Raw genomic sequence first — 8,584 nt, forward strand, 5'->3', positions numbered from 1 at the left:
TGGAAACACCCACCTAGACTCACCCAAACTGTGTTTCTCTAATCCCTTAACCATCTATCAATCGAACTGGTTGATCATCAAAAGTACCCATCGCAAAGCTCCCAGAACTACTTAGGTTAAACGGCTTATCAATATTGCAGAGCAACGGAAGGATTTGATAATCGAAAGTGTTCCAAATCAAAAGGCCGATCCGATAACCTCAGCTACCTAAAAGGCTGAGGCGCGGGGCCGAAATACACAAGTCCAAACTGAAAGCCTCCGCGGGCAATGGAGTGGGTTCAAGGTTAGCACGGCTAATCTGACGAGAACACCTCAAAATGTTTATGGATTTTAAAAAGAGAAGTTAAAAAGTGGGTAGGTATGCTTGATGGTTCCTTGCCTCACATATGTGTAAGACCCTGCCAGGTTCAGTTTTTTAAAAAGAAATGGACAAACACGCTATAAACTAAACACTGTGCTAAGTACCCTTTATCTAAAGGGCTTGGAACCAAAAATATTTAAGATTTCTGTTTTTCCCATTCGGGAATGTTTGCATACACTCCAGCAGCTGAGCGCCGTCACAGTTCCGAAAACTAAGCCAGTGTTTTTCCACCAGCATGCCAGTATACAGGAAATCTCAGGTTCTGGAGCATTTCTGACTTCAGGATTTGGGGCAAGGGACAAACCACTTGGGCGGTAAAGTATCACACAGACAATCTTGAGTCTTCTAAGTAGTACTGGAGTCGGCCTGGCAGGAGGAGAGCTATTGTGAAGAGAGACTGGCATTTCTCCAGTGATCAGCAGACTGCCTGAAACGACTACGCAGCTTAAGGGGTGGGAATTTGCCTGGCAGTCTCTATACTGAGGGCTGGGAAAGGTTTAAGCTTTGCTTGACAGCCCAGGAGGAAACTGTCACTTACCACACCATCTTGCAGGAGAGACTAGAGCCAAGACAATGGCGGGCGAGTGAGGATGTGACCCTACACCTTGATCAGGGATGCTCAGTTATGTAAACCTCTTGTCCTCGACTCAAACACCAGCATCAGGTCCGTGTCTCAAAGATGGCCTGGGGCCCCTTTCTTTGTTCCTCTTTTCATTGAGGCCGCACCAAGAAGGTTTTCTTCTGCTGGTGTTCACAAACACTTTCCCTTTTAATTGAGCTCGAGTAGCTGAGCTTAGCTTCCAGGGTCCAGGCTTCGACCCTAAAATCTCTAGGAACAACCTGACCATCCAGCCAGGAGGCCCCATTTTATCCCTCCTTTATTGGCAGACATGCTGAGAACTGAAAAGACAAATAACTTATCAAGGTTTCAGATTAGAGACGCTGACCGGACTCACTCCTGTATCCCTCTGCCTCTTCCTCGGAGTTCCCGATAATCACAATAGACGTAAGGTAGAAAAGCTAAATAATCTGTGAAGACCAACTGAGAGGGCAGCAGAGCAAAAGAGGGAACACAGGGGCAGAGCGGAATGGGAAGGAACAGAGCGGAGCCCAGGGTAATGAGTCCTTGGTTAGCATGGGTCAGACCCAGGAAGTATGTGGATCTGCGCCTCAGAAGTTGATGGAACCCAGGAGAGGGGGCCAAGGTAAGCTTTGGGTAACAGGGTTGGTGAAGAATGTTTATAATGAAGCAAATGGCCCAATCCCAAAGTCACTGCCGTCCACATCACCAAGGTGAACCGGAACCTCACGTGTACTGTGCCTGGAGGCTAATGCTCAGTGCCTGGCGAACGTATGGAAGATGGTGTCCACATTTGTGAGGGAACAAGGCACAACTATGTTCACTATCTTGATATCAGGCAGAACTGACAGTTGAAATGGTTGCTGAAACACATTCAGATCCTAGAACACCAGACTTCTCTCCTTTGTATAAGCGGGGGTTCTCCTTGATTGATCCGGGGAGCCCTGGAGCAAAGATCTTGACTCTCATATTGGGGAACACTTCATAACCCACCTTCCGGCCCCAGGAGCTGCTACAGGTGACAAGCCTTGTCCACATGCAGAATATATCCATCCCATAATGCCCCTCATGTCCTCCCTTTCATCTGTTTAACACTATACTGAGGTACGACTATTAAGGATTAAGTAGTTCTCACTTTAATATTTGTGGGAAAATCAGTGTCCTTTAGAATTTGAGAATAACTATTGAGAGTAGAAGCCATAGCAATGTATGGAAACTTAAAAAGTTAAAAACATACACATTCCAAGAGCATTGTGCTAGAGAATCTTCAAAATACAATCAGGAAGCCACCAAATAAAGGATATTCTGAGACAAATTCATCCTTAAAAATTAAAACTTACACTATCAAAAAGACTATCACTTCAGTTGAAAGGGTAAAACGTGAAATTGACAAATTCTATTTGACCCAGAAGGCAAACAGAAAAAAAAGAAAAAGATGAAAAGATGAGAAAATTAAAAATCCAAGTAGGAAAGAAAGGAGAAAACAGTAAAGAAATTATTAAGGAAATGAACCCCAAAACCCCACAGACCAAGGCCCCACCTGAGCCTCCAGACCTAAATGACTCCACAAATGCCCACACAGTATATGAAATGTTCCCCAGATCATAGCATGTCGTTGTGACATTTCAGAAGCACAGAATAAATTATTAGAAAGTCCCAGTGAGAAAAACGAACCACGATCCCATAAAATCAATTGTGAGACAGCATGACTTCACACTTCTCTCTACCACGAGGAGTCCAGAAATCACAGCCTGGAACACAGCCTTCAAAATCCTGAAAGAAAAGGCTGTCCTCTAGAGAACTGTGCTCTTACCTTTACTGTAATAAAATGTGACAGTAGCTAAGGGGAAGGGAGGAAGGATAGACTGCTCTGTGTGGGCATCCTGAAGCACCCACTCGTGCCTTTGAAAGTATTCTCAGTCCCCAGTTTCCTAGTCTGCTCATAACGGACGGTGTACAACACAACAATTACAGATCAATCATTATCTGCCTTTTATAGAAAAGAAAAACAAAAAATTAAATAAAAAATTTAAATAAGAGTTTAACTGCTAAAAAAAAAGATAAAGTCATATTCAGATATACCAAGTTTCAGGAAAAATTAACTGCGTCCAATGAAAACGCTGTAGATATTCTGCACCCTGACAAAGGAATAAACAAAGAATCAAGAAAGCAGATTTTAGGATATAAGGGATTCGATATAAATAAAGACAGAATTAACAGGATCACATCCCAGGATAACAGCAGGACAGAAGCCTGGGACTTGATGAGGGAAATTGCCAACAGTGAAACTTCAGGGACACGACCAGCTTAAAAGCAACTAGAAGAGTCAAATATTTGCTGAATCAATTAGGAACAGACTGGTAATAAAGTTAAAGGGTCAGAAATCTAAAGCCACGAAAAGACAATCCTACTAGTCATTCCAAACCCTGTGAACAGAGGCAGGGTGACCACAGGATGCATGTGTCCATTTGAATGTCACAATGACATTGACAGTCATGTCTGCCAGTTCGAAGTGTGACAGAACTAAATTGAGAGGACAGGAGGACAGTAATGTGTTATCTCTGTCACGTGGTGTGGCTGGGGGCGTGGTGTGGCTGGGGGCGTGGTGTGGCTGGGGGCGTGGTGTGGCTGGGGGCGTGGTGTGGCTGGGGGCGTGGTGTGGCTGGGGGCGTGGTGTGGCTGGGGGCGTGGTGTGGCTGGGGGCGTGGTGTGGCTGGGGCATTGAGTGCCATTTAATGGGAGCCTAATGTTAGAAGCAATGACCCACCTGCAGTGCAAGGAATTACCTCTGGGCATCGGAAATGTGTGTGCATGTTTGAGTTGCAAGTGGTGCATTCTTTGTAAGAGTCATGTAACTTCAATATAATTACATTACTTATAATTATACTACCATTACTCTTTTTTTTTTTTTTTTGCCTAGTTGTATTTTTGTCCCATGGAACAAATGATAATTTCTCACCTCTATTTTTTGCTCCTGTTCATTAGACAGTACAACTTGTGTGTTTTCTAGGACTACAGATAGCAAATATACAAGTGGACACGGCTCAGAATGATCTCCAAAATAGAACTCAGACCCACAATCCACCGCACCAGCCGAAGAATTCAAGGCACCTGTCGATGAAGCAGGCCTGTAGTGAGTCAGGTTGGAAGAAAATCTGACTATTCTGCCCCAGCAACCTATCCAGGAAGTCCCACAAAACTCCGGTATATCCAGCCCTCAAGGCCCAGAACTTGGTTAATAAGTAGCAGCTTCCTCTCTCACTTAAGACCAATCAGAGAAAACCAATGTAATTTTTTTAGCCAATCACATAGGATGTCCTGCCTACAGGAAGTCCCTATGTCAACAGCCACCAATCAGAACAGAACCTGCAGTACCTTTGTTCCACAGCCACGATTTTTCCATTCCTCCCTTGAGAGTTGACTTTTCTGCCGTAAGACATTCCAACAGAAACTCCTTTACTTTAGTTGGTTGGCCTCCTAGCTCCACAAAGACCCAGTTCTCAGCAGCAACACATGCTAACCCAAGAATCCAAGGTCAGGACAGCTGAATGGTTTCTTGAGGGTTGGAAGGACCGAGTGATTGGGTGGTCATTTAGCACGCCGAGACCCTGGAGTTCCCACAGCTGCACAGAGAACCACCTTACATCTATCCATTCACATACGGTTGGGCCTCTATTTCCGTGTCCCGAGTACCGTAACTGCTTATTACAGAGGACACAAAAATAAATGAGATAATTTGAGTCTTCAGCTTAACCGAATTTAATAATCTAAGTCTCTTAAAACTCAGATAATCAAAATTAGCCAAGTTTACATAACCCAATTAAAGGCGCATTCATACTTTTCAGAAAATGAACATAATTTTGAAAAGCAAGTCCTCGCAAAGTGAGAGCAAGTTACCCTTTTGTGCAATTTTATTTTGCATTGTCTCTCAAATTGCCCGTTTAAATTTTCTTAACTGTCTTGGTATATGTCTGAAATTTGCTTCCTCCCCTTCGAGTCTGCTCTGGTGTTTCCGACCACACATGTAAATGTTAAAAGGATTCCACTTACACATTTTCCTCTCGGTGCTTCAGAGCTGGTTCGCAGATGTCCTAGGAAGGGGTGCAAATGTGATTATGGAAATCATTCTATTGACAATAAAACTAGTTTTTATAATGTGGATCTGAGAAAGCCAGAGAAATTGTGGTTGGGAAAACAGATGTATTCAATAAAAACCCACTCATGCACGTGGTGGGCTGGTCGCGAGTGAGATGCACATAATGCAATCAGTAGGGATTTGACTGGTCTGTAGAGTTGTCAAAGGCGTGTGGGATGTCTGAATAATGCCTGGAAATTGTTGTGGACATGAAGCTATTAAGCTTGTCTCCTGCTGCATTCAGCGTGGCCCTAAAAACTATTATTAAATAACTGATTTTATAGCAACTGTTAAAATTATTTGGCCAAAGTATAAATTAAAGTTTATGATGGGTGCAAATGCATGCCTTAAAATGCATAATACTAATTTACGTTCTTTTCCTGTTTTTAAAATACCCACTCGGACAAAAGAACAGTGATTACCAAAATAAGGGTCGATTAATAAGGCTGCCAAGATGCCTTCTCAAAAGGATGAAGCATTCAGTGTGACTGACTCAGTGAACACAGAACACCACGGTTCCCAGGGAATGGAGCTGGTGCATGTGAAGTCTGTGGACTTCGCAGTGCGTACAAGTGAGGATGGGTCTGGGCCTCCAGAGCCGCCCCCAGCCCCGCGCATGCTCCTAACCCCCTCCACACCTGGAGGGGGAAAAGGGTGACTGAGTAACTCCGCAGCTTGACTCAGCTTGCCCGTTCTTGTTTGTACCTGCCCTGTTCTCCCACAGCCCCGCAGCTAGGCTGGTTGTGGCTCAGGCTTAGGGACAGACAAGCTTTCCTGGGGTCAGAATGAAGACTTTTCACATCTTAGCTCCCTAAAATGTCACCTGTATTAGAGCGGTTGTTAAACTCTTGACGCATCTTATCCTGGAAATTTGACTATACATTTAGGGACGGGTCAACTTTAAGAGGGGAAAAAAGGTATTCTTAAATTTACTCACTGAGAAGATACCATCTGAAGACGTAACATGTGTTATCAGGCAACATTGATTGTGGAGATATCGGAGAGCATCTGAAAGCATGGCTGTGGTGTCCATGCTTGGTATAATCACATGGGACTGTTAAAAGAAACAGAATCTCACGTGTGTGCCCACGCATGCACGCGGGCACACACGCACATGAATGAGCACACGCACACGCACATGTACGGACGCACACAGACACATGTCTGGAAAGTGAATTCTCTTTGGAGCATGAATTGGAAGCTGATCTAGCATCGAAGTTGTAAGTTCCAAGCTTTGAAAGCTCAGCTGCTGGATCTCCGGTGACTTCTCCTCCTACCACAGATGATGCCAGACTTCTGGGACCCTTTGCAGTTTTAAAAAAAATGTTCCAAGAAGTCCTCTGTCTCGCATGGGGATTTTCATCTTTCATCCCGACCGGACTTGTTCCTGCAGGTTCCTGGGATGCTGCTTCCTGTCATGTACAAGTGGGTGTTGTCCTGTTTAGCCGGCTGACACTGAGGTACAGGGGTTACTTATGGAGCTGAGAGCCATTGCTTCCCCCAAGTTCCAGACTCTTCGGATGACTATAGAACCAGATGACAGTTAGAGAACTCCTTCGCATTTTTTTTCTTTTTTTTTTCTTTTTTCTTTTTTATTATTATTAACTTGAGTATTTCTTATATACATTTCGAGTGTTATTCCCTTTCCCGGTTTCCGGGCAAACATCCCCCTCCCCCCTCCCCTTTCTTATCGGTGTTCCCCTCCCCACCCTCCCCCCATTGTCCCCCTCCCCCCAACAGTCTAGTTCACTGGGGGTTCAGTCTTAGCTTGTGCCAGGAAGTGTTCATGAACCCCAAAAGACTACCAAGGGGCCAACTCCAATGTAATCGCATTAGGGTCTCTTTATTACAACCTTGGGCTGTCTGCCAGCCCTGACAGGGCAGGACGGGAAGGTGGAGCAGCCCTGAGCCCTCACAGGATAAGGTTTTCTAGGGAATGGCAAGAAAGCAAGGGGGGTTAGGCCAACAGGTGAGTGCTTCGAAGGAAAACCGTGAACAGTCACAAAGGGTCCAAAACAATCAGGCTTAATCTCTGATTGACGGTTGCTAGGAAGGATCTAAAGAGTATCTCTGGGATATTGGCCAAGGACCAGCCATGGGTTCCTTCCCGGGACTTGGAAGTAGCTTGGGTTCATCTGCGGGTCAAATTCTCAGACTCTTTTTCTTTTAAGAAGGAGGCCCGTCCTGAGACAGAGTAAGTTTGGCCTCTCATTATCTATTATTGACCAAATGTTAAGGTTCATGCTGGAGGTACCAATGGGACACAATTCCCCAGTCTTGGTTTATGAAGCTGGATGTTTGCTCCTCAAGGTAGACACTTGAGGCTGGCCTTGCTAGACTCAGTTCAAGGTCCACGTTGCTGGGAGCTTTGGTGATCCTACCAAAAGGTGCGTCCTCCCTGTCTGTGGTTCACGCCACACTTGCATGTGAGGAATAAGCCCTCCTGGAGTCTCTGCTCACTAATAAACAGAGGAAACGAGACAGCTGGGAGGAGAAGTCCTGAGCCCACCTCCGCACGCACCCTCTCCAGTCCAATCTCACACATCTGCCCTCTGTCTGACTGCTCGGTCTGGCTATCTCCTCCACCTTGCTGGTGAAAGGCCAACACGGAAAGAAAAGGCAGTCAGAACTGCCTTCTTAAAGTGAAACCTTGGACCTACTTGGTTTCACGTGACCTCAAACCCACGGATATGTGGCACGTATTTTACTTCAGAATATTTCATGTCCAAAAATTTAGTTTCAAAAGATGCATTTCCCCATGTACCATTCCTTATTTAATTTTTTTTAAAGATACAACTCACCACTGTGCAACTTCTTATGATTCCCCTCCGTTTGCTTCAAAGGAGCGCCTACCAACACACACACCGTCTCCTTTCATAACCAGACTCTGGCTGGACGGAAGGCCACAGTGTCTGGCAGCAATTCTCTGAAGTACCACATTTCAATTAGGAGACCTTTGAGGTGAGACAGGAAAAGAGAAATGGAGCGGGAGCCAGGTGGTACAGAAAGCAAAACAGAGCAAAGCCATGTTCAGAGGCATCTCAGGGCAGGAAGAAAGCAGCAGAAGGAAAAGGACTTGACGATGTTGCAACTCAACCTAGAGGGCCATGGGCGGGTAGGACAGGCTTTGGGGTTTGCACATATCCACCCCTGCCAGGAAATGTTAGAATTCAGAGACAGGAACCTCATAGGATTTGACTGCCACTCTTAGGTATTTAATGAATATCTGCTTCCATTCTGGGTACTTGTTATTCCAAACAGTCTGCCCACATCTGAAATACCTTTTAACTAAGCTTGAGGGACTTAGGGAAACACTGTGATAAAACACAGAGAAGGGGTTGGGGATTTAGCTCAGCGGTAGAGCGCTTGCCTAGCAAGCACAAGGCCCTGGGTTCAGTCCCCAGCTCCGAAAAAAAAGAAAAGAAAAAAAAAAAACACAGAGAAATGAGTTTTATAGTCATGGTTTAAATATTTGCTAAACTTTAAACAAAAGAATCTTGGGGCTGGG

General features: G+C 45.0%; 1 long non-coding RNA gene across 1 annotated transcript; it reads right to left on the reverse strand.

The window, feature by feature from the left end:
* Positions 1 to 6,398: 6,398 nt before the first annotated feature.
* LOC148003897 (uncharacterized) lies at positions 6,399 to 8,126 on the reverse strand. The gene is made up of 2 exons (XR_015629990.1): positions 7,878 to 8,126; positions 6,399 to 6,600 (listed from the first exon to the last, which is right to left on the reverse strand). It is a non-coding gene; the product is annotated as an uncharacterized LOC148003897 (long non-coding RNA).
* Positions 8,127 to 8,584: the final 458 nt, after the last annotated feature.

Source organism: Rattus norvegicus, chromosome 9 (assembly GCF_021556685.1).
Source record: "Rattus norvegicus strain SHRSP/BbbUtx chromosome 9, alternate assembly SHRSP_T2T, whole genome shotgun sequence".
In the NCBI taxonomy this organism is placed as follows: domain Eukaryota; kingdom Metazoa; phylum Chordata; class Mammalia; order Rodentia; family Muridae; genus Rattus; species Rattus norvegicus.